At 40.5% G+C, this 27,328-nt stretch overlaps 1 pseudogene; it reads right to left on the reverse strand.

Moving 5' to 3' along the window:
• The window catches only part of LOC118619672, a 118,321-nt pseudogene extending 92,216 nt beyond the window's left edge, over positions 1–26,105 (reverse strand).
• Positions 26,106–27,328: the final 1,223 nt, after the last annotated feature.

Consider the following 27,328-nt stretch of genomic DNA (forward strand, 5'->3'; position numbering starts at 1 on the left):
TAACAACTAAGGAAATTGAAGATGTAATCAAGAAACTCCCAGCAAACAAAAGCTCAGGCCCGGATGACTTAATTGGGGAGTTTTACCAAACATTCAAAGAAGGTCTAACACTCATTCTCCTCAAACTATTCCAAAAAAGTCCAAGAAGAAAGAAGACTTCCAAACTCATTTTATAAGGCAAGCATAATTCTAATTCCAAAACCAGACAAAGACACTACAAGGAAAGAAATCTACAGGCTAATATCCCTGGTGAACATAGATGCCAAAATTCTTAACAAAATATTAGCTATAGCAATATAGCTATACAGATCTAGCAATACATCAAAAAATTATTAACCACGACCCAGTGGTATTCATGCCAGAGAGGCAAGGCTCGTACAATATTTACAAACCAATAAAAGTAATAAACCACATAAACAAAATGAAAGATAAAAACTATATGATCATATCAGTAGACATTGAAAAAGCATTTGACAAAATCCAGCATCCATTTCTGATAAAATGCTCAGCAATGTGGGAATAAATGGATCATATTTCAACATAATAAAGATCATATATAAAAAAAACTACAGCCAACTTCTGGTCAAGATGGCAGTGTAGGTAAATGCGATATTGCATCCTTCCACAACCACATCAAAGCTACAACTAAACTACGGAACAACCATCATTCAAAACCACCTGTCATTGAGTTGAATGGAAGTCCAACAACTACAGAATTAAAGAAGCAACCACATCGAGACTGGTAGTAGGGGTGGAGGGGCTGGTCCCACACCCACATGTGGCTGATAAAAATCAGGATACCTCAGCTGGGAAGGTCCTCCCTGAGGACTGAGGGGTCCCTGTCCCACACCTGGAGCCCTGCTCAGGGTTCCAGTGCCAGGAAGAGAAGTTCCCATAACTTCTGGCTGGAAAAAACAGCAGAAACTGAGGCTTAGGGTGGCTGAGGCAGCTGGAGCCCTAGGCAGCAACTCTTAAAAGGCCCACGCACAGACTTATCAGACTCACTCCCTCTAAGCTTGGAGGGGAGGCAGCTGGAGGGATGCCAGAGACATACAGGGAAGAACTGAGCTGTTTGGCATTGGAGCGAGGGCTGGAGAGGGGCCTTTCTCCAGGACAAATGTGCTGTCAGAGGCCTTTGTTCCTTTGGTAAGCCCTTCCCTGGGGAGGCAGACAGCTGCCATATCTGGGACTCCCGCAACCTGGCTCACACTGGTTGCCCCGTCCTGGTGACTCCCTGAAGCCCTGCCCCACCCAACTTTCAGGCCCACCCAAGCTGTTGCCAGTTGCTCAAACATAGGATTGGCCTGTCTTGGACCCTACTTCAGGTTTTCCTAAATTATTTCAAACAAGCAGCATCTGGTCTCAGATAGTCCCATACCTCTTATTAAGTAATACACAGAAACAAACACAGGAGGCAGCCAAAATGAGGAGAGAAAGAAACAGGTCCCAAATGAAAGAACAGAAAAAACCCTAGGAAAAGAACTAAGTGAAATGGAGATAAGCAACCTAACAGATGTTGAGTTCAAAATACTGCTTATAAGGATGCTCAATGAACTTAGTGAGAACCTCAGTAAACTTAGTGAGGGCCTCAAGAGCATAAAAAAGGACCAGTCAGAAATGAAGAAGGCACTAACTGAAATAAAGAATAATTTACATAGTTTCAATAGTAGAGTAGGTAAAGCCAAGAAGCAAACCATTGATTTGGAATATAAGGTAGCAAAAAATACCCAATCAGACCAGCAGAAAGAAAAAAAGAATCCAAAAAAATAAGGATAGTGTAAGGAGCCTCTGGGACAACTTCAAGCATGCCAACATTCACATCTTGGGGGTGCCAGAAGGAGAAGAGAGAGAACAAGAAATTGAAAACCTATTTGAAACAATAATGGCAGAAAACTTCCCTAACTTGGTGAAGGAAACAGACATATAATTCCAGGAAACACAGAGAGTCCCAAATAAGATGAACCCCAAGAGGCCCACACCAAGACACATCATCATCAAAATGCAAAAGGTTCAAGACAAAGAGAGAATCTTAAAAGCAGCAAGAGAAAAGCAGTTAGTTACCTACAAGAGAGTTCTCATAAGACTGTCAGCTGATTTCTCAAAAGAAACTTTGCAGGCCAGAAGGGAGTGGCAAGAAATACTCAGAGTGATGAAAAGCAAGAACCTACAACCAAGATTACTGTATCCTGCAAAGCTGTCATTTAGAATCTATGGCCATATAAAGACTTTCCCGACAAGAAAAAGTTAGAGGAGTTCATCACCACCAATCCATTATTATATGAAATGATGAAAGGTGTTTTTGAAGAAAAAGATAATATATATGAACAAACAAAATATCAATGAATACATATCTATCGACAATTGAATCTACAAACAAATGAACAGCAGAACAGAAACATTCTCATAGATACAGAGAACATTTTGTTGGTTGCCAGATGGGAGGGGTGTTGGGGGAATGGGTGAAAAAGGTGAAGGGATTAAGAAGTACAAATTGGTTGCTAGACTGACAAACCTCAATGGGAAGGGGGTTGAGGGGTGGGAATAAATAAACCAAAGAACTTATTTGCATAACCAATAGACACAGACAACAGTGTGGGAAAAGTAGGGAGGGAGGTGGGAGGGGGCAGGAGTAGGGAGAAGGGGGTCAATGGGGGAAAAATGAGGAACATCTGTAATACATTCAACAATAAAGATTAAAAACAAAAACAAAAAAACCTACAGCCAACATCATACTCAATGGGCAAAAATTAAAAATATTTTCCTTAAGAACAGGAACAAGACAGGGATGCCCACATTTGCCACTCTTATTTGACATAGTCCTGGAAGTCTTAGCCATTAGATAAGAAGGAAAAATAAGCAATTAGATAAGAAGGAAAAATAAAAGGGATCTAAATTGGAAAAGAGGAAGTGAAACTCTCATTATTTGCAGATGACATGATTTTGTATATAGAAATCCCTAATACTCCATCAGAAATCTATTAGACTTAATAAATGAATTTGGGAAAGTAGCAAAATACAAAATTAACATCAAGAAATCGACAGCATTCTTATACACCAATAATGAACTCACAGAAAGAAAAACTAACAACAACAAAAAGAAGTCCTATTTACTATTGCAGTAAAAAAACTAAGATATCTAGGAATAAACTTAACTAAAGAAGTAAAGGATTTCCCTAGCCAGTTTGGCTCCTCAGAGCATTGGCCCATGAGTCACAGGTTTGATTCTGGCCAAGGCCACATACTTCCGTTGTGGTGTCCTGGCCCTTTGTCAGGTTGTGCGGGAGCCATCCAGTTGATGTGGCTCTATCATGTTGATGTTTCTCTCTGTTTCTCTCTCTCTCTCTCCCACTCTATTTGATGGTAAGTATAAATTGAAGAAAGAAAAAGAAGAAGAAGGAGAAGAAGGAGAAAAGAAGAAGAAGAAGAAGAAGAAGAAGAAGAAGAAGAAGAAGAAGAAGAAGAAGAAGAGGAGGAGGAGGAGAAGGATCTGTTCTCCACAAACTATAGGACATTGAAAAAAGAAATAGAGGAAGACATAAAAAATACAAGAATATATCTTGTTCATGGATTGGAAGAATTAACTTCACTAAAATGCCCATACTACCCAAAGCAATCTATATATTCAATGCCTTCCCCGTTAAAATATCAACAACATATTTCATGGAACTAGACCAAATACTCCAAAAGTTTATATGGAACCAAAGGAGACCCTGAATAGCCACAGAAATCTTGAAAAAGAACAAAGTAGTTGAGATAACAATACTGGATACCAGGTCATACTACAAAGCCACTTTAATCAAAACAGCCTGGTACTGGCACAAGAACAGGCAGATAGATAGATCAATGGAACAGGATAGAAAATGCTGAAATTGATTCAAGATATTATGCTCAATTAATATTTGACAAAGAGCATACAATGGAATAAAGATAGCCTCTTTAATAAATGGAGATTGAAAAATTGGACAGCTACATGCAAAAAAAAAATGAAACTATACCATCAACTTACACCATACACAAGAATAAACCCAAAATGGATAAAAGACTTAAATGTGACTTATGAATCCATAAAAATCCTAGAAGAAAATGTAGGCAACAAAATTTCAGACATCATATGCAGCAGAATTTTCACTGATAAAATGCCTAAGGCAAGAGAAACAAAGAAAACAGTACATGGGACTATATCAAACTAAAAAGCTTCTACACAGCAAATAAAACAAGCATCAAGATGGAAAGGAAACCCACTATATGGTAGAGCATAATTGCCAATGATACATCAGATAAAGGGTTAATTTCCTAAATATATAGTGTACTCATACAACTCAACAACAGGAAGACAAATAAGTCAATTAACAAGTGGGCAGAGGACCTAAATAGACACCTCTCTAAACGGGACATACAAATGGCCAAGAGACATATGAAAAAATGCTCATCACTAATCATTATAGAGAAGCAAATTAAAACAACTATGAGGTACCACCTTACATCTGCCAGAATGGCTGCCATCAACAAATCATCAAACAGAAAGTGCTGGTGAGTTTGCAGAGAAAAGGGAATTCTAGTACACTGCTGGTGGGAATGCAGACTTGGTGCAGCCACTACGGAAAATAATATGGTGGTTCCTCAAAAACATTACAAATTGAACTGCCATTTGACCCAGTGATTCCACTTCTAGGAATATATGCTAAGAAGCCTGAAATACCAATCAGAAATAATATATGTACCCCTATGTTCATAACAACACTATTTGCAATTGTTAAGATCTGGGAACAGCCCAAGTGTCCATCAATAGTTTAGTAGATATAAAAGCTGTGGTACATATTCACAATGGAACACTATGCAGCTATAGGAAAGAAAATCTCTTATCCTTTGAGATGACATCAAGGGACCTGGAGAGTATTATCCTAAGCAAAACAAGACAATCAGAGAAAGACAAATATCACATGATCTCACTTATTTGTGGAATACAATGAACAAAATAGACCTAGAGACATGGAAGTGGGGTACAGACTGACAAACATTAGAGGAGGTAAATAGGAGGAGGGAAGAGATAAATGGACATAGATAACAATGCTGGGGTGTAGTGGGATTGAGAGGAGGGTGTTAATAAAGGATAAAGGGAAAACATCTGTAACAAAAATAAATTAATAAAAATTGTCAAAAACAACAACAAAAACAAATTCCAAACCTGGCCCTGGCCCTTGCCCTGGCCCTGGCCAGGTTGCTCAGTTGGCCTGAGCATCATCCCAATATGCCAAGGTTGCCAGTTTGATCACCAGTCAGGGCAATTATAAGAAGCAATCAGTGAATGCATAAATAAGTGAAACAACAAATTGATGTTTCTTTCTCTATCTCTCTCTCTAAAGAATGTCAAACCTGAGAATCTGACCCTGGAAATCAATCCAGGTGAATTATTTATGTGTTCCCTTGCTATCATGGTTAATTGAGACATCCTGAATTCGCTTCTGTATCCAGTTGTGTTCTTCTAGGAATGACCAGGCTTTATATGATTATCATGTTGGTTCCAGTTCGGAAAATACTGTAATTTTTCCATTGAGTTATGTAATGCCTTAATTTTAAATCAGCTTATTATTATAACCCTGGCAAGGTGACTCAGTTGGTCGGAGTATCCTCCCATACACTGAAAGGTTGTGGATGCTATTCCCAGTCAAGGCACTTACCTAGGTTTGGGATTCCATCCCTGGTCCAAGAACCTATGGGAGGCAACCGATAAATGTTTTCTCTCTCACATCAGTGTTTCTCTCTCACATCAATTTATTTCTCTCTCCCTTTCTCTCTCTATATTATCAATAAAAACATCTCCTCAGGTGAGGGTTAAAATTTTTCAAAAAATGATCATTATATAAATAAATTTGTTTCTAGGATCGATTATGCTTTATTGGTCCATTTGTCTGTTGTCAAATCATGGTATCTCAATTATAGTTTCAAGCTGAGACACTTGGTAGTATAAGTCCTCTGTTTTTGTTTCTTCAAGTCGGACTTAACCTGGATATTCTAGGTTGTTTGTATCACGCAAATTAGAATCAGTTTATTTTCACAATATGTCTTTTGGCTGTTTGGGATTTCACTGACTAGATAGATCAATTTGTGTTGAGAATTATTTTCTGCAGGACTATAAATGTGTTATTTAAATGTTTTCCTGGCTCACTAGTTTCAGATTTAGAAACTCTCTCCAATGTGCAATTCACTTTTCCTAATATTTATTTTATCTAGAAAGGGTAAACCCTTTTGAAATTGTGCGTTAAACTTTTATATCAATTTGGGAATATTCACAATCTTTAGCTCTTTGAGTATTCTTTCACTGACTCAGCTCTTTCTGGAACCCCAGTTATCCCCAAGTTAGACCACTTTACTATAATTCTTTCTTTTTCCATGCTTCAGCTTGTGTTTTTTTTTTTTTTAATTGAACTGACAATCTAATTTTCTACTGACAATTTATTACTCTGTCTTTAGTTGTTAAATTTATTTATTGAGTGCTTAATTTCAGCTTATAAATTTATAATTCTACAAAAACAATTTTATTTTTTTAAATAATTTTATTTTCTGGTGAATTTTTCTGTCTTTTAAATATATTTTTCTGCACCTTGTCATCTTTTTTTTTTTGACCATGTTAATATTAGTAATTTAAAGGAGCTCTTATGTTTCTGTTATATACACATGCTTCTGGACATGCCTGAAAATTTTTACCTGAATCCTGGATATTTTGTATAATATTTTTAAATATTCTATTTTTGAAAGGTTACTATATTTTATTCTAGCCAGACACATTAAAAAACAATCATATTAATATAAACTGTTTGTAAAACTTTTTAACATAAATTGTGTCAACACTTTTTTTTTTTTTTTTTTTTTAACTCCAGATTCTGGGGTGTAACTCTAAAGTATTTCTGAATTGTAATTTATTTTTTAAGAACAGTGCATTTGCTGAATACTTTGATCTGCTCATTGAAATATTTATGCAACCTTTTCTTTTGTTTTCTAAACTACATGGCTTTCCTTGAAGGTAAAAATGGCAGTGTGTGGCCCAGGCCAGTTTCGCTCAGCAGTCAGAGCATCAGCCTGCAGTCCAGAGAGATCTGGGTTTGGTTGCTGCTAAGGGCACATACCTCCGTTGCAATTTGTCTCTGGCCCTAATTGGGTCATGTGGGTGGTAGCCACTCAATGTGTCCCTTTCACATCCATGTTTCTCTTTCTCTCTCTCTTCCTCTTTCTCTCTCCCACTGTATGTGAACAAAAAATGGAAAAAAAATGTCTTTGGGTGAGGATAAAAAAAAAATGGCCGTGTGTCAGACACATATTTTTATTTTTAGCTCCTAAATAGTTAGCATCTTGCTCTGTAACTCTCCAAATTTTTCTCTCCAACCCCAGGAGACCACCAGAAGCTCTCTGTTGTTTTGTAAACTAACAAAACCTGGATTCTAAGCCTCTTGTTTTATGCCTAGAATATTGTGATTGTTGACTGTATACTAACATCTCTACATTTCCCCTCCCTAAGGACTCTTGGATCTCCTAGTGCAGTTGCTTCAGCATCTCCCTTACATTGACAAAATAATAATAATAAAAAAGGGTTGTTTTTTTCCTTTGTTTCATATATTTTGTATAATTTTCCTGAAGAACATTGGTCTTAACACTATTTGCATAATGCTTAAACTACTCTGTCATATTCAGAATCACAAGTAACACCAACATGATTTTAATTTTTTATTTCTTTTGAAATTCCAATTACATTTTTTCAGTTTATGTGGGGTTGGGGAGATGGAAGATGGATATTTTGTAACCTTGTGTTAAGCACTCTCACCTGACCTTGGGCGGGGGGGGCGGGGAAACCTGGCCCACCCAGGTATATTGAGTGAAAATAAGGGTTTGTGATCTGTTGGCTTCAAGAAAATGATTTTCACCTGGGGGTACAAATCTGACAATAAATAGGACGGCGTCCAAAGTTCGGGAGTTCTTGCTGTCTTGCAAGGCTCTCTCTCACTCCAACCAGCGTGTGGCTGTAGGTTCATTACAATTGCACCGATCCTGGCAGGCCGAGAGACGGCAAGTGGTGACCCCGATGTGACTCTGGTATGCAGCGAGAATTCAACAGGACCAGCAAGTGGTAATATACACAGCGGCAAAACCTCATGATCAGCAATGTAACAGTATGCGAAAGTGAATGAGTGATCAGGATCTTAAGGAAATTTCACTCTAGAAAGAGGTTTTCTCAAGCCAGCAGTGCCTGGCTTGGGATAGCTGCCAACATACCTAGTGTCCTGAGAGGTTTTCAGTAAGACAGCATGGGGTCAGTACTTAGAGCATTATAGCAGCTGCTCCCAAAGATCAGTCCCAGCAGCGAAGCAGCTCCAACCTCCCCTTTGGAGGAAACTCCGAAGCCAACTGCTCCCACACGGTCACCAAAGGAGGGAAGCTTTTCTCCCCCTCCTCCACCTTTTGTGGAGGATTTCTTAGCTTCACCTCGCCCAGCAATGGAGGGCTGTCTTATAGAGGCCAGAAAAGAGAGTGACCTTAGGGCTTTCCCAGCTATAATACAGCCAGATCAACAACCTGTACACGAATGTTTGCCTTATCAGGTTTTTAAATAATTCAGGCAAAGCATAAAGGAGAATGGTTTGCAAAGTTCCTTTACCAAATGTCGACAAAAGGTTTCTGCCACAGGGCCCAAGCCTTTAGTCTGGTACAGAGATCCACATCAAGGGCCTGAATGGCAAGATCCTGCAGAGTCACTGCCTTGGGGGCAGGAGTATGCTTGTGTTTTGTCTCCTACAGGTCCCAAGTGGCTGGCAGCTTGGTGGATAAAATCTTACCATAAATAGGAAGGACCTGCCCTTCAACCTGACTCCCCAAATGACACAGCTGACCTTGGACACTGATCATAAAACTCGTACTCAGTCCCGGACTCGGTCCCATGGCCCCTCTTTAATTCCTTCTAGGATTATCTGGGAAAGCCTTAAGCACTTGCAACAATGTTCTGAAGTAAGATTCTCTGGTGTTTTGCTACACCAAGGGCTAGATGCTTGGGACAAACAGCCTTTCCTGATCTGGCCACTGGACCCCTATAGACCTGAGGAGAGGCGCCCCCTGAGTTCCAGGCCCCCGAAGATCCTACTTGGATTTCTGACCAGTGGCCGGGAGATGCCAAGACATCCCCAAAAAGATTAAAGGAGACCTGGTAAAGCCTCCAGAGGTATATTCTGGGTGACTGGTCTATCTGGATAAGAGTGAGAGGGCAGAACGCGGCACAGCCTCTCCTCTCCTGGGAACCCCCCTAAGACGTTAGGTGGGGTTCAAATCTGGAAAATCCTGTTTATTAGACCCACCACTGGGGCCGAAGGGAAGACTGATCATCTCCCAAGCAGCATAGGCGCTGCTCAGGATAAGAAATTTCTGGAAGAAAATTTAAATGGTGTGTGAGTATGACTCTGTAAATATAATTCTGTGTGAGTGACTGTGCTCCATGATGTTTGTAAGCAAAAGTTTCTGTCTTGTGTGTCTTCCGTTGTTTTTGTCCTTATCTGTTTCTCTACTGTGTCTCCCTCAAATTTCTTATGGTTATTCTAATCATGGATAGCAGCCCTAGTGCCCAGAATACCTCATAGGGTTGCATTTTGAAGCATTCTTAGAGAAAGATTTGAGAAAGGTTTTGATTAGAGCACATATACTGATAGTGGGCCCCAATCTGGGCCCCAAGAGAAACCTGGGCCAAGGTGGGGCAGTACCTTGTGAGGCAGAGTTACAGCTAAAGGCCAGAACAAGTTTCTGGCCCAAACATATACTCTTTGGGCTCTGATTAGGAATTACCTTAATCTTTTGCAGGAGGCTAATAAGGTGAGGAAGCAAGGTGTAATGAAAGACTTGAGAAAAGCCGAGAAACGCAATGAATCCTTAATAACTCCCCCACCATCTTCTGCTACAGCTGTAATTAATATGTGTGCTTTGTAGGCCTGAAAAGAGCTCCCAACAAAAGGAAAAAAAAAATTGCTAGTTCTTACATCCATCAGACAAGGACCTGAAGAGCCATATCAAAATTTTGTAGCTACAGGCAGTTAACAGAATAATTTCTATTTTAGGGCCATCCCTGCTGGTGGGCCGCTCTGTGTGTCCTGTGTGGCACTGCACTTTGGGTCTGGGGTCAGTGTGGAGAGCCCCTTGTCCTGGGAAACAGGGATGGTGGGTAAGTGGACACACAAGCAATCACCCAGAGGCCACAGGGTTCCCCAGGGAGGGTGATCAGTCCACGGAAGGGGCGTGTTCCTTCCGTGCCAGCTGGGGCAGCTTGTCTGTCTGCCACCCCAGGTTTGGTGGCTTCTTTAAACTTTGGGGAGTTAAAAATAAGAATTTCAGGTGTGGGTGCGAAGTATGACCCTCCGCTTTCCTGAGTCATTTTGTAAACCTGGGGTGGGAAGAAATTTTCCCATCTCTCTGCCCATGGTGGGACCCAAATCCTGACAGGGGAGGGCTTCCTTGACACTTTTCACCTTGTTTCCCTGTTAGGCCTAAGGCTAAATTGGTTAATTAGCTCTAAAGATATATTAGAGACACCCCTGGGGAAAAACAAGACAAAAGAATAGCCAAGGTATTAAAAGCAGCCTTTAGGGAAATGGGGCCCTCAGGGAAGAATCACCCTAGGAAGGGTCTAGATGGCAGGCCTAGGTCCCAATTAGGGATAGAAAAGATTAGGATAGGTGTAAAGGATGCTGGTACAGCAGACTCAGTCCTGGCCAGTGGGCCCCTAACCTACTCCTAGACTTCAAAGAGGACTATGGACCATGGGAGAAATACTATGATGCATTTGTTTCTGGCCATGCTGGAGTATCCATATCCACTATTCAGAAGTGATTTTCTCCAGTGACTGTTCAATTGCTGGCCACTGCCACTCTAGGCCAGCCCCACATCAAGTTCTACAAAATGTTGGCCATCGATTCTGCCAGCCTGCCTCCTGCGTGGTGGCCTGGAGAAACCTCTTCAGGACTGCCTGGAGGTGGTCGACCTGGTGCAGACAGCCTGTTCAGGCCTTGGGGGTGTTCCACTGCCATCATTGGAAGAGGTGTTGTTTGTGGATGGGAGCAGCTGTGTCCAGGAGGAGGTCAGGTGTGCTGGGACAGAGGCAATGACTCTGGACCATGTCATTTGGTATCAGTCATAAACTAGGGGAACTTCAGCCCAACTGCCTGAACTCATAGCCCTGATACAGGCTCTCTGAGGGGGCAAGGAAAATCTGCTATAGACCAGAGCCCTGGAACCAGTGGGGCCTCTCCAGATACACTAGGTCAGAAAATAACCTGGTTGAACAGAAGCAAGCCACCCAAGAATCAATGGATGGTGGACACTGCTTGATGGGAGGTTATTGGTCCCAGAGGTTTTAGGTCAAACTTTAGTCAACCAGCTGCACCAGACTACTCACTTAGGTTATTCCAAGCTTACTAAATTTTGAGAGGCAGGTTATGTCCAGTAAAACCTCAGGGAAAGGTGGAAGGCAAAGAAGAGCAGAAATGTGTGGGTCTGAGTAGGGAGGAAGAGAAGGAGATCTGGGCCATGTGCAGACAGCAGATAGATTGAGCAAGCTCCCAGGTTTATGCCAGGGAAAGCACTAGGAAATTCACAGAAGGTCTATGCAAGTTAAAGAAAAATTTAGACAGGACCTTAAAAGAAACCTCAGACAAATGTACTTTAAAAACCGGTGGAAGAGGATGTGAAAATGGCAGTGGACTGAATGGAAACTACAAAGATGATCTTCCAGGACCAAACAAGAATTACAACTAAAATAAAGACAAATCCTTAGAAAAGAGCAACAGAAAAGCAGCAGGACAGGACCATATAAACAGGGACAATGGTAGGATCTGTGGAGGTCCAAAGGGTGGCGTGCTGGGAGCCCACAGACAGCAGCAGTCTTAGCTGTGAGCAGTGCCCTCAGGGAATAAAGACCAAGCCTGCTCCACAGTGCCAAGAGCCAGGAAAGAACACTAAAATAGCTACAGCCACTCACCTGGGGGCTACGGCAATGGGAGGGCAGAATGGGCTGGAACACTGTGGGGACACACGAGTTTTGGAAGTCATTCAGAGTTTTTGCTGAGCTGTGACCACAAAGGACAGTAGCTAGTGTGCTCCTTCTCTGAGCTATGGCAAATAGCAGCAACCTCCTCCCTCAGAGATTCAGCCTTTCCCAGGTGAGACAAAGAAATGACAATTGAGGCTCATTAACAAGCATTTATCCCACCCTCTGGAAATTCTATTATGCAGAACACCAGGGCTACATTCCAAGGCCCTGAGTAACTGAGATTACTAGCATCCAGGAAAAAGCTAGAGGGTATCTGAACTTTTCTTGGGCTTGTAAATCTACCCAGGAAAGTAAGACTTGTTTAACATGAGCCCACACAAGCTCATCCAAACCCAGTAGAGGGGGCCACAAACAGCAGAACACCAGCACCAACAGGAAAAATTTGGCAGGCTTGAAAACCCACTGAGACAGCCAAAATGGTGAAACAAAGAAACAAATCCCAAATGAAAGAACAAGAGAACTCTATCAAAGACGAGATAACTGAAATGCAGTTCAGCAAATTATCAGAGATAAAATTTAGAGCCATGATCTTGAGGAAGCTCAACAGCATGAGTAAGGACATCAGAACCATGAGAAAAAATATAGAAACATTGAAAACCAACCAAGTGGAAATGAAGAATGACATAGCAGAAATAAAGAACACATTGGAAGGACTAACCAGCAGAGTAGAGGAAGCTGAGGACCGGATTAGTAAATTAGAAGACAGGGTAAAAAAAAAAAACAACCAATCAGAAAACCAAAAGAAAAAAAAAAAATTAAAAACAGGAAGCTAGCTTAAGAGAACTGTGCGACAACTGAAAACGTACTAACATTCACATCATAGGAGTCCCCAAAGAGGAAGAAAATGGGCAAAAGTTAGAGTATATATTTAAAGAAATAGTGACAGAAAACTTTCCTAACTTGGTGAAGGAGGAAGGCATTTGAGTTCAAGAAGCACAGAGAGCTCCGAGTAAGAAGAACCTAAACAGGCCCACACCAAGACACATGATAATTAAAATGCCAAAAATTAAAGACAAAGGGAGAGTCCTAAAGGCAGCAAGAGATAAACAAGTTACCTACAAAGAAAACCCCATAGGGCTCTCAGCTGAGTTGTCAACAAAAACACTACAGGCCAGTTGAGAGTGGCATGAAGTAATCAAGGTCATGAAACACAAGGATCTGAATCCAAGATTACTTTAACCAGAAGGCTATCATTCAAAATAGAAGGTCAAATAAAGAGCTTTCCAGACAAAAGAAAAAAAAGGCTAAGAAAATATATTAGCACCAACCCAGCAGTGGAAGATATGCTAAAAGAACTGCTGTAATTAGTAGAAGAAATAGAAAGAAAAATACAACCACACTAAACAAAAATGGCAATAAATAATTACATATCAGTTATCACATTAAATGTGAATGGACTGAATGTTCCAATTAAAAGACACAGAGTAGCTGACTGGATAAGAAAGCATGACTCACATATATATTGTTCACAAGAGACCCACCTCACAACAAAAGATTCACATAGGTTGAAAGTGAAGGGGTAGAAAAAAATATTCCAAGAAAATGGAAAGAAAAAAAAGCAGGGGTAGCAATACTCATATCTGATAAAATAGATTTCAGAATGAAGGCCATACTTAGAGACAAAGAAGGCCACTACATAATATTGAAAGGATCTATCCAACAGGAAGATATAACCTTGATAAATATATATGCACCCAATAAAGGAGCACCAACATATATTAACAATCTATTGGAGGACTACAAAGGAGAAATCAAGAACAATACAATCATAGCAGGGGACTTTAACACCCACTGACAACACTGGATAGATCATCTAGACAAAAAATTAACAAGGAAACACAAACTCTAAGTGAAGCACTAGACCAAATGAATTTCATAGATATCTATAGAAAATTACACCCCAAAACTGCAGAATTCACATTCTTCTCAAGTGCACATAGGACATTCTCGAAGATAGACCACATATTAGGGCACAAACTAAGTCTCTACAAGTTCAAGAAGATTGAAATTAGTATGAGCACCTACTCAGATCACAGTGGCATGAAACTAGAAATCAATTGCAACCATAACATGCAAATACATTTGAAAACATGGAGGCTAAATAGCATGTTATTGAACAATGAATGGGTTACCATGGAGATCAAGGAAGAAATTAAAAACTTCCTGGAATCCAATGAAAATGAACACACATCAACACAAAATCTATGGGATGCATTGAAAGCAGTTCTGAGAGGGAGTTCATAGCACTACAGGCCTACCTCAAGAAACCAAAAAAATTTGTAATAGATTATCTAACCTCACAACTTAAAGAACTAGAAAACAAACAAAAACAAAACCCCAGAGCAAGTATAAGGAAGGAAATAGTAAAGATCAGAGCAGAAATAAATGACATGGAGACCAAAAAAACAATTCAAAGGATTAATAAAACAAAGAGCTGATTCTTTGAAAACATAAACAAGATTGATGGACTCTTCGCTAAACTCACCAAGAAACAAAGAGAGAGAACCGCAATACACAAAATCAGAAATGAAAGAGGAGAAATGATAACTGACACCACAGAAATACAAAGGACTGTTAACAAATATAATGAACAATTATGCGGCAACAAATTTGACAATCTAAGTGAAATGGACAAATTTCTAGAAATACATAGTTTCCCAAAACTGAACTGAGAAAAGATAGAAAACTTGAACAGACCAATAACAACAAAAGAAATTGAAGATGTAATCAAGAGTCTCTAAGCAAACAAAAGCCCCAGCCCAGACAGCTTCATGAGGAAATTTTACGAAAAATTCAAAGAAAAACTAATACCCATTCTCTTTAAACTATTTCAAAAAATTAAAAAAGAAGAAAGACTTCCAAACTTCTTTCAGGAGGCCAGCATAATTCTAATTCCAAAACCAGAAATAGACACTACAAACAAAGAAAACTACAGGCCAATATCCCTGATGAACATAGATGCCAAAATTCTGAACAAAATATTAGCAAATCAAATCCAGCAATACATCAAAAAAAAGTATTCACCCTGACCAAGTGAGATTCATCCCAGAAATGCAAGGCTGGTACAATATTTGCAAATCAATAAATGTGATACACCACGTCAACAAAATGAAAGATAAAAATCATATGACCATATCAATAGACACTGAAAAAGCATTCGACAAAATCCATCACCCATTTCTGATAAAACGCTCAGCAATATGGGAATAGAGGGATCATATTTCAACATAACAAAGGCCATATATGAAAGACCTACGGCCTAGATCAGACGCAATGACCATAAACTAAAAGCATTTTTCTTAAGAACAGGAAAAAAACAAGGATGCCCACTTTCGCCATTCTTATTTAACATAGCACTGGAAGTCTTAGCCACAGCAATCAGACATGAAGAAAAAATAAAAGGGATCCATATTGAAAAGGAGGAAGTGAAACTGTCATTATTTGCAAATGACATGATACTATACATAAAAATCCTCAAAGACTCTATCAAAAATTCATTAGACTTAATAAATGAATTTGGCAAAGTAGCGGGATACAAAATTAACATCAAGAAATAGATGGCATTCTTATACTCCAATGATGAATTCATAGAAAGAGAAACTAAAAAAAAAAAAAAATCCCATTTACCATTGCAGCCAAAAAATTAATATACCTAGGAATAAACTTAATAAAGAAGTAAAGGACATCTTCACAGAAAACTACAGGACATTGAAAAAAGAAATGGAGAAAGATATAAAAAAGTGAAAGCACATACCTTGTTCATGATTGGAAGAATTAACATCATTAAATGTCCACACTACCCAAAGGAATCTATAGATTCAATGCAATCCCCATCAAAATACCAATGACATACTTTACAGAACTAGAACAAACACTTCAAAAGTTCATATGGAACCAAAAAGACCTCGAATAGCCGCAGTAATCTTGAAAAAAAAGAACAAAGTTGGAGGGATCACATTATCGGATTTCATTTTATACTACAAAGCCACTGTAATCAAAACAGCCTGGTACTGGCACAAGAACAGGCACATAGATCAATGGAACAGAATAGAGAACCCAGAAATGGATCCAAGACAATATGCTCAATTAATATTTGACAAAGGTGGCAAGAGCATACAGTGGAGTAAGACATCCTCTTTAATAAATAGTGTTGGGAAAATTGGACAGCTACATGCAAAAAAATAAAACTAGACCATCAACTTACACCATACACAAGAATAAATTCACAATAAGCCCTGGCTGGTTTGGCTCAGTGGTTGGAGCATTGGCCTGCAGACCAGAGAGTTCCAGGTTTGGTTCCCACTAGGGGTACGTACCAAAAAAAAAAAAAAAAAAAAAAAAAAAAAAAAGAATAAATTCAAAATGAATATAAGACATAAATGTGAGTTATGAATCCATAAAAATCCTAGAAGAAAATGTAGGTAACAAAATTTCAGACATCATATGCAGCAGAATTTTCACTGATACATCACCTAACGCAACAGAAACAAAGGAGAAAATGAACACATCAAACTCAAAAGTTTCTGCACAGCAAAAGAAACAATCACTAAAATAGAAAGGCAACCCACTCTATGAGAGAGCATAATTGCCAACAACACACCAAATAAGGGGTTAATTTCCAAAATATGTAAAGTGCTCATATGCCTCAACAAAAGAAAGACAAGAAACCCAATTAAAAAATGGGCACAGGAACTAAATAGACACCTTTTCAAACAGAACATATAAATGGCTAAGAGACATATGAAGAAATGCTCAACATCACTAATCATCAGAGAGATGCAAATTAAAACAACAATAGAGTATCACCTCACACCTCCCAGAGTGGCCGCCATCAACAAATCATCAAACAAGCTTTGGCGAGGGTGTGGAGAAAAGGGGACTCTAGTACACTGCTGGTGGGAATACAGACTCCTGCAGCCACTATGGAAACAAAATGGGTTTCCTCAGAAAACTAAAAATTGAACTCCATTTGACCAGTGATCCCACTTCTAGGAATATACCCTAAGAAGCCTGAAACACCAATCAGAAAGAATATATGTACCCCCATGTTCATAGCAGCACTATTTACAATAGCTAAGATCTGCAAACAGCCCAAGTGTCCATCAGTAGACAAATGGATAAATAATCTGTGGTACATATACACAATAGAGTACTGTGCAGCTGTAAGAAGAAAAGATCTCTTATCCTTTGAGATGACATGGAGGGACCTGGAAAGTATTATCCAAAGCAAAACAAGCTAGAGATCAAATAAGTGATCTCACTTATTTGTGAAATATAATGAACATAACAAAATGAGGAACGAGGTAGTGCCATAGACGTGTACATGGGGTACAGACTGACAATCTCTAGACAAGGGGGTAGGGGGAGAGATAAACCACGGAACCAATATGCATGTATGCATGAACAATGGACACCAAAGCTGGGCACAGGGCAGGGAGAGAGGGGGGAAAGGGAATCAGTGGGGGGAAAAGGAGAAACATTTCTTCTTCTTCTTCTTTTTTTTTTTTTTTTTTATTAAGAGATTTATTGCAAGGAATTGGCTTACGCCATTGTGGGGTCAGAAAGGAGGAGTCAGAAATCCCAGAAATCTGCAGGAGGGGCAGCGGGAACTCTCAGGCATGAGCTCTGAGCCTCAGCTCTGCTCTTCAGGCCTTTCAGCTGAAGGAATCAGGGTTACCTAGGGTAATCGCCATTACTCAGGGCTACCTGATTATGGACTTGAATCACATCAACAAAATACCTTCAGGGCAAAATCATGAGTTAGTGTTTGAACAGAAACGACAGATAACCAAACCAAGTTAACGTTTCAAACTGACCACCACAGAAGCATTTATATATTAACGCTATATAACATGATATTCTTGCTGTGCTGCACCTACTATAGTTTCTATGCCATCATTTTCGGAGCCTTTGGCAGTTTTTGTTGTCATTGTTTACTACAAGAGGTCTCTCTTCTTCCAGGTAAGCAATTATTTTGTTTCTATAACAGTCACAACTCTTTGTCTGCCCCTTCCTTCCCTTTCCTTCAGCACAGCTCCTTAGGCCCCCTGGGAAAAGGGAGAACTAGAAGGAAACAACCCAATAGGGAGAGTCTCTGTGCAAGAGGCAGGAAAGGGCACAACCCCTGCTTCGCATCCCTGCTTTTCCTTTGCACTCTTTTTTTTTTTAAATTAATTAATTAATTTATTTTTGTTACAGATGTTTCTCCTTTTCCCCCCACTGATTCCCCCCACTCTTCCCTCCCCGCTCTGTCCCCAGCTTTGCTGTCCATGTCCATTGTTCATGCACATATGCATATAAGTTCTGTGGTTTATCTCTCCCCCACCATCCCCTCTTCTGGGGATTGTCAGTCTGTACCCTACCTCCACATCTCTGAGACTCCCCCATTCCTCAGACTGTTATGTTCGTTATATTCCACAAATAAGTAACATCATATGATACTTGTCTTTCTCTGTTTGGCTTGTTTCACTTAGGATAATACTTTCCAGGTCCCTCCATGTCGTCTCAAAGGATAAGAGATCTTTCTTTCTTACAGCTGCATAGTACTCCATTGTGTATATGTACCACTGCTTTGTTATCCATTCGTCTACTGATGGACATTTGGGCTGTTTCCAGATCTTAGCTTTTGTATATAGTGCTGCTAGGAACATGGGGGTACATATATTCTTTCTGATTGGTGTTTCAGTCTTCTTTTTTTTTTTTAAATTCATTATTTATTTTTTTGTTTCAGATATTTTACCTTTTTTACCCCATTGGCACCCCCCTTCCCACCCCACCCCCGCCCCGTTCCCGGCTTAGTTGTCCATGTCCATTGGTCATGCATACATGCATATAAGTTCTGTGGTGTATCTCTTCACACCCCCTCCTCCCCCTCTTCAGAGGGATGTCAGTCTGTGCCCTACTTCCATGTTTCTGGGTCTACTGTATTCCTCAGACTGTTATGTTCATTATATTCCATATATAAGTGAGATCATGTGGTATTTGTCTTTTTCTGCTTGGCTTATTTCACTTAGGATAATACTTTCCAGGTCCCTCCATGTTATCTCAAAGGATAAGAGATCTTTCTTTCTTACCACTGCATAGTGCTCCATTGTGTATATGTACCACAGCTTTTTTATACATTCGTCTACTGATGGAAACTTGGGCTGTTTCCAGTTCTTCTCTATTGTAAATAGTGCTGCTATGAACATGGTGGTATATATATTCTTCCTGATTGGTGATTCAGGCTTCTTAGGGTATATTCCTAGAAGTGGGATCACTGGGTCAAATGGAAGTTCAATTTTTAATTTTTTGAGGTAACACCATATTGTTTTCCACAGTGGCTGCACCAGTCTGCATTCCCACCAGGAGTGTATTAGAGTCCCCTTTTCTCCACACCCTCGCCAACACTTGTTGTTTGATGATTTGTTGATGGCGGCCATTCTGACAGGTGTGAGGTGATACCTCATTGTTGTTTTAATTTGCATCTCTCTGATGATTAGTGATGTTGAGCATTTCTTCATATGTCTCTTGGCCATTTGTATGTCCTGTTTGGAGAGGTGTCTTTTCAGCTCCTCTGCCCATTTTTTAAATTGGGTTCTTTGTCTTCCTCTTGTGGAGTTGTATGAGCACTCTATATATATTGGAAATTAACGCCTTATCTGATACATCATTGGCAATGATGTTCTCCCATACAGTGGATTGCCTTTCCATTTTGATGATTGTTTCTTTTGCTGTGCAGAAGCTTTTTAGTTTGATGTAGTCCCATGTGTTCATTTTTTTCTTTGTTTCTGTTGCCATAGGTGATGTATCAGTGAAAATTCTGCTCCGTATGATGTCCGAAATTTTGTTGCCTACATTTTCTTCTAGAATTTTTATGGATTCATGGGTCATATTTAAATCTTTTATCCATTTTGAATTTATTTTGTGTATGGTGTAAGTTGATGGTCTAGTTTCATTTTTTTGCATGTAGCTGTCCAATTTTCCCAACACCATTTATTAAAGAGGCTGTCTTTACTCCACTGTATGCTCTTGCCACCTTTGTCAAATATTAATTGAGCGTATTGCCTTGGGTCCATTTCTGGGTTTTCAGTTCTGTTCCACTGGTATATATGCCTGTTCTTGTGCCAGTACCAGGCGGTTTTGGTAAGAGTCGCTTTGTAGTATAACCTGATATCTGGTATTGTGATCCCACCTACTTTGTTCTTGTTTTTCAAGATTGCTGTGGCTATTCGGGGTCTTTTTTGGTTCCATATGAACTTTTGAAGTATTTGTTCTAGTTCTATGAAATATGTCGTTGGTATTTTGATGGGGATCACATTGAATCTATAGATTGCTTAGGGTAGTATGGACATTTTAATGATGTTAATTCTTCCAATCCATGAACAGCATATATGCTTCCAGTTTTTTATATCTTCCTCTATTTCTTTTTTGAATGACCTGTAATTTTCTGCGAATAGGTCCTTTACTTCTTTGGTTAAGTTTATTCCTAGGTATCGTAATTTTTTTGGCGTGATGGTAAATGGGATTGTTTTTTCATTTTCTATTTCTGAGAGTTCATCATTCGTGTACAAGAATGCTGTCGATTTCTTGACGTTAATTTTGTATCCTGCTACTTTGCCAAATTCATTTATTAAGTCTAGTAGATTTTTGATGGAGTCTTTAGGGTTTTCTATGTATAATATCATGTCATCTGCAAATAATGACAGTTTCACTTCCTCCTTTCCAATATGGATCCCTTTTATTTTTTTCTTCATGTCTGATTGCTGTTGCTAAGACTTCCAGTGCAATGTTAAATAACAGTGGCGAAAGTGAACATCCCTGTCTTGTTCCTGTTCTTAATGGAAATGTTTTTAGTTTCTGTCCATTGAGTATGATGTTGGCTGTAGGTCTTTCATATATGGCCTTTATTATGTTGAGATATGATCCCTCTATTCCCACATTGCTGAGCGTTTTTAGCAGAAATGAATGCTGGATTTTGTCGAATGCTTTTTCAGCATCTATTGATATGATCATGTGGCTTTTATTCTTCCTTTTGTTTACGTGGTGTATCACAATTATTGATTTGCGAATATTGTACCAGCTTTGCATCCCTGGAATGAACCCCACTTGGTCATGGTGAAAAATTTTTTTGATGTATTTCTGGATCCGATTTGCTAATATTTTGTTCAGGATTTTAGCGTCTATGTTCTTCAGGGATATTGACCTGTAGTTTTCTTTCTTCATAGTGTCTTTTTCTGGTTTTGTAATTAGAATTATGCTGGCCTCATAGAACGTGTTTGGAAGTCTTCCTTCTTCTTGAATTTTTTGAAATAGTTTGAGGAGAATGGGTGTTAGTTCTTTTTTGAATGTTCGGTAAAACTCCCCCTTGAAGCCATCTGGGCCTGGGCTTTTGTTTGCTGGGAAAGTCTTGATTACATCTTCAATTTCCTTAGTTGTTGTTGGCCTGTTGAAGTTTTCTATGTCTTCCGGGTCCAGTTTTGGGAGTCTGTGTGTTTCTAGAAATTTGTCCATTTTGCTTAGATTATTGAATTTGTTGCCATATAGTTGTTCATAATAGTTGTTAACGATCTTTTGTATTTCCGTGGTGTTGGTTGTTGCTTCTCCTCTATCATATTTGATTTGGTGTATTTGGGTTCTCTCTCTTTGTTTCTTGGTGAGTCCAGCTAAGGTTCCATCAATCTTGTTTCTCTTTTCGAAAAAAACCAGCTCTTTGTTTCATTGATCATTTGAATTGTTTTTTTGGTCTCTATGTCATTTATTTCTGCTCTGATCTTTAGTATTCCCTTCCTTCTACTTGCTCTGGGCTTTTCTTTTTGTTTGCTTTCTAATTCTTTAAGTTGTGAGGTTAGACAGTCAATTAGAAATTTTTTTGGTTTCTTGAGGTAGGCCTGTCGTGCTATGAACTTCCCTCTCAGAACTGCTTTCGCTGCATCCCATAGATTTTGTGTTGTTGTGTGTTCATTTTCATTGGTTTCCAGGAAGTTTTTAATTTCTTCCTTGATCTCCTTGGTGACCCATTCATTGTTTAATAACATGCTATTTAGCCTCCATGTGTTGAAATGTGTTTGCATGTTCTTGTTGCAATTGATTTCTAGTTTCATGCCATTGTGATCTGAGATATGCTTGATATGATTTCAATCTTCTTGAACTTGTAGAGATTTAGTTTGTGTCCTATCATGTGGTCTATCTTTGAGAGTGTCCCATGTGCGCTTCAGAAGAATGTGTATTCTGTAGTTTTGGGGTGTAATTCACTGTAGATATCTATTAAATCCATTTGGTCTAGTGCTTCATTTAGAGTCTCTGTTTCCTTGCTAATTTTTTGCCTAGAGGATCTATCCAGTGCTGTCAACGGGGTGTTGAAGTCCCCTGCTATGGTTGTATTGTTGTCAATTTCTCCTTGGAAGTCCTCCAGAAGATTTTTAATATATTTTGGTGCTCCTATATTGGGTGCATATATGTTTATCAAGGTTATATCTTCCTGTTGGGTAGATCCTTTCAATATTATGTAGTGGCCTTCTTTGTCTCTAGTTATGGTCTTCATTTTGAAATCTATTTTATCAGATATGAGAATTGCTACCTCAGCTTTCTTTTGCTTTCCATTTGCTTGTAAAATTTTTTACCATCCCTTTACTTTCAACCTACGTGAGTCTTTTGTTGTGAGTTGGATCTCTTGTAAACCACATATAGTTGAGTCATGCTTTCTTATCCAATCAGCTACTCTGTGTCTTTTTATGGGAGCATTCAATCCATTTACATTTAAGGTGATTATTGATATGTACTTATTTATTGCCATTTTTGTTTAGTGTGGTTCTATTTTTCTTCCCATTTCTACCGCTAATTACAGCAGTCCTTTTAAAATTTCTTGCAGTGGTGGTTTGGTGCTAATGTATTTCCTTAGCCTTTTTTTGTCTGGGAAGCTCTTTATTTGACCTTCTATTTTGTATTATAGCCTTGCTGGGTAGTGTTGTCTTGGATTCAGATTCTTGTTTTTCATGACTTTGATTACTTCATGCCATTCCCTTCTGGCCTGTAGTGTTTCTTGTGAGAAGTCAGCTGAGAGCTTTATGGGGTTTCCTTTGTAGGTAACCTGTTGCTTATCTCTTGCTGCTTTTAGGAGTCTCTCTTTGTCTTTAATGTGTGGCATTTTAATTACTATGTGTCTTGGTGTGGGCCTGTTTTGGTTCTTCTTACTTGGGACTCTCTGTGCTTCTTGAACTTGAATGCCTTCTTCCTTCACCAAAGTAGGGAAGTTTTCTCTCACTATTTTTTTGAATATATTCTCTATCCCTTGCTCATTTTCTTCTTCTTCGGGGACTCTTATGATGCGAATATTATTACGTTTCCAGTTGTGCCACAGTTCTCTTAAGCTGTCTTCCTGTTTTTTAATAGTTTTTTTTCCTTTTGTTTTTCTGATTGGTTGATTTTTTCTACCCTATCTTCTAATTCACTGATCCAGTCCTCAGCTTCCTCTACTCTGCTTTTTAAACCTTCCAATGTGTTTTTCATTTCTGATATGTCATTTTTTATCTCTTCTTGATAGTTTTTAATTTCCAATTGGTTTATTTTCAGTGTCTCTATGTCCTTACTCATGCTGTTCTGCTTCCTCAAGATCATGGCTCTGAATTCTAGCTCTGTTAACATGCCTAATTGCTCCACATTGATCTCATCTATGGTGGAGGTCTCTTGCTCTTTCATTTGGCTTCTGTTTCTGTGTTTCACCATTTTGGCTATCACAGTGGATTCTGGAGCGTGTCAAGTTTTTTCTTGGTTGTTGGTGTTCTGCTGTTTGTGGCTCCCTCTCCTGGGTTTAGATGAGCGAGGGAGGACCCATGTTAAACACCACTGTCAAGTCTTACTTTCCTGGTTAAAGTTGTGAGCCCAGGAAAGGTACTGTTATCCTAGCTTTTTGCCTGGAGTCTAGCAGTGGAGGTTACTTGATGAGTTTTGGGTTGTCAGTTGATTGAAAAACGCCCTCAGGTGCTCAGCACAGGGGGATTTCATGAGGGTGGGGCAAATGCTGGCTGTTAATCAGCATTCATTAGTCCTTCAATGGCCCACAGGCTGGGGTTGGATCTTCGAAGGAGGGGCTGCTGCCTCTCCCCAGAGCCCTGGGAAGGAGCAATATGGCCACCATCCTGCGTGGCTGCCACTCAGCAAAAGCTCTGAGCGCCCCCCAAATCCCGAGTGTCCCACACAGTTCCAGTCCAGTCTGCCCTCCCTCTGCCGGAGTCCAAGGTGAGTGGCTGCGGCTGTTTTAGCCTCTGTCCCGGCTCTGTGCTGTGGAGCCGCCTGGGAGTGTAACCCGCTGGCGCTGCTCCCAGCTGAGGCCGCTGCCAAGGTGCCAACCGAGGTCTCCCACCCCCCGTCTCACGCCTTCACAATCCTACCAGGATCAAGTCGGTGTCCCTCGTTATATGGTCCTCGAAGCTGCTTTTCTGTTGCTTTTTCCCATCAATTTGTCTGTGTTATAGTTGTAATTACAGTTTGGTTCTGGGAGACGGTCTGTGTAGCTTCCGTTCACTCCGCCGCCATTTTTTGTTTTCGGAGAAACATTTCTAATAAAAATAAGTTAATTAAAAAAAATAACATTGAAAATTGAACCACTCTGCTTCCCGTTGTTCTCTTGCAGTTCTTGTGGGCTCTGCAGTCCACCCAGAAAGCTGTCCATTAACTCATCCGCGACACCCTGCCTGTGCCCGCCTCTGGCCTTGTGCATCCTTTCCAGCCCAAAGACTAGAAGTGAGTCTCTGAGGACTCTATTGACTGATGTCCTCTATGCAGAAGATCGAAAAACGAGTGATGATGCTCCTGACCACTACACAGTGGAGTTTCCAAATTTGCAAGAAAACAGAAAGGAGGAGATGTGGGGTTGGGGGAATGGAAGATGGATGTGTTGTAATCCTATGTTAAGCACTCTCACCTGACCCGGGTGGGAAACCTGGCTCACCCAGGTGTACTGGGTGAAAATAAGGATTTGTGATCTGTTGGCTTCAAGAAAATTATTTTCATCTGGGGGTACAAATCTGACAATAAATAGAAGGTGTCCAGAGTTTGGGAGTTCTTGCTGTCTTGCAAGGCTCCCTCTCACTCCAACCAGCTTGTGGTTCATTATGATTGCACTGATTCCAGCAGGCCAAGAGATGGCAAGTTTAAAAAATCTAGATTTAGCCCTGGCCGGTTTGGTTCAGTGGTGGGAGTGTCGGCCTGCAGTCCAGAGAGACCTGGGTTCAGATCCCACTAGGGGCGTGTATCTCGGTTGTGGTTTGTCCCTGTGCGGGAGGTGGCCACTCAGTGTATCCCATTTATGTCGATGTTTCTCTCTCTCTCTCTTCCTCTCTTTTCCTCCCACTCTATCTGAACAAAAAATGGAAAAATTTCCTCAGAAGAGGATAAAAAAAAAATCTAAATTAAGCAGTAGAAAAGGAGCTGCCTCCCCAGGGTTCCTCAACTGGAGGAGAGTAGGGAGTCAGTACCAGGCTCCCATTCTGGGGTGCAGGAATTCTAGGGACACATGCAGAGAGCCCTCACCCAAGCATGAGAACTTGGCCTACATGTGTGGGGCACTTGTGGTCAGACCCTATGGGGAGTCCCTCCCTGTATAATAGGGCAGATCCTGGAGAGCCAGTGTACCTGTCTCTCAGCTGCTGTGTATACCCCTGTGTCAAGTATTATGCTATTCATGTGTGGTGTTCTCACATCCCTGTAACATGGCATCCCTGTGAGGTCATGGGATTCTACATGTGTTGTGTATGGCGGGTGACTTTTCTGGGTTTGGGGTTCTAGGAGGATGTAAGCTACAGGGATGCTGTAGAAATTTAATTTTAGGAAGGCTGGAGCCCCCAAGGTGCAGGATCAGATCTGGTCCTAAAGGGTGGATCTCTGACCTTCCTCTGTGGGGTGAGTAGGGGAGGGTTTATGACCAGAGCTTGGTCTTCTCTGGGTGGAGGTGTGAGTGACCTACACCCTTATAGATGCTCACTGCGGCATGGACCAGGATCTTCATGATGTAGATACTGAGCTTCTGGTACTGGGCGGGGTCATCCTTCATGGCGCCCTGCAGCCTGGCGATGTGGAAGCCCAGACCGTGGAAGCAGCGTCAGTGAGACAAAGTTGGTAGTAAGGATCTAGTGTGGCCCCGAGCTGTTGCAGTGCTAGAGTCAACCCCTCCTCCAGCACCTGCTCCTGCTGTGTCCAGGCCCTTGTGTGCAGTTCCTGCTCTGCGTGTGCCTCTGCCTACTGCCTTCTGTTCCTCCAAAGCAATCTTCATCTTCCAGCAGCTCTGCCTCCCATGCTTTGTTTTGGTCCAGCAATTCTTCAGGGAAAATGAGGAGGTCAAAGGTGGAGAAGCCATTGCAGTGCCCACCCTTGTGTCCATTCATACAAGACTGTATTCATGAGCACAGCCCGAGTCCTGTTTCTTGATCTTCTTTTCCTGGATCTACTCCATGCCCATCTTGAAGGCTTCCGACCGCTGGTCTGTCTGCAGCTCCTTCAAGTACTGCTATTTCTTCCTCTGGGCCTCCTCCAGGTACCACTGATTCTCCACTGGCTACAGTTTCCCCAGCATCTTGATGGTCTTAGGAAAGGACATGTCGGGATGGAGCCTGTGGATCTGCTGGTGACGCTCATTCAGGAAGCGCACATAGCAGTGACCTGTTCTTTGGGACACTTTGGCAGGATCTTTTCTTCTTGGCCTTGGGCCAACAGTGCTTTTTCACAGGCTCCTCCTTCTGGGACCCCTTCTGGCAAGCAGAACCCTGGGCCCTCCCCACGCTCTTGATTGACAGCCACCAGGAAGCCCCCATGCAGGCCAAGAGCCTTGCTACCTGCTAGAGAGGTGGCATCTGGCTTCTTGGGGCTATGCCAGCTGCTCGCAGCCTGAACACAGCCTTCCTGGCTGCAGCTCGAAAGAAACTTTCCTAAACCTCTGGCTGCTGCGACCTTCCAACCCTTATTTGTTTCTTTTTTAAACTGAGAGGAAACTAACCCTTAATTATATTCCAAATATGTTCTAGAATCATTATATAATTTTATGTATAAAAATAAATTGAAAGTAGTTGGGGGAGAAGGAGGAAATTATGTGAACAATTATTTTTTTCTTCTAATCCCTGAGCATGGAGAGTTGTATGAGAGCTAAAATGCAGAGTTGGTATTAATATAAATAATAATTGACAATTTCCAAAGACCAGGCAAATAGTCATAGGCCTTGGGACTTACGAAGTTTACATCTAGTGCAAAATAACATTATATTGCAATTATGCCATATAATAT

The sequence above is a fragment of the Molossus molossus genome, unplaced genomic scaffold, assembly GCF_014108415.1.
Source record: "Molossus molossus isolate mMolMol1 unplaced genomic scaffold, mMolMol1.p scaffold_m16_p_7, whole genome shotgun sequence".
NCBI classification, from domain to species: domain Eukaryota; kingdom Metazoa; phylum Chordata; class Mammalia; order Chiroptera; family Molossidae; genus Molossus; species Molossus molossus.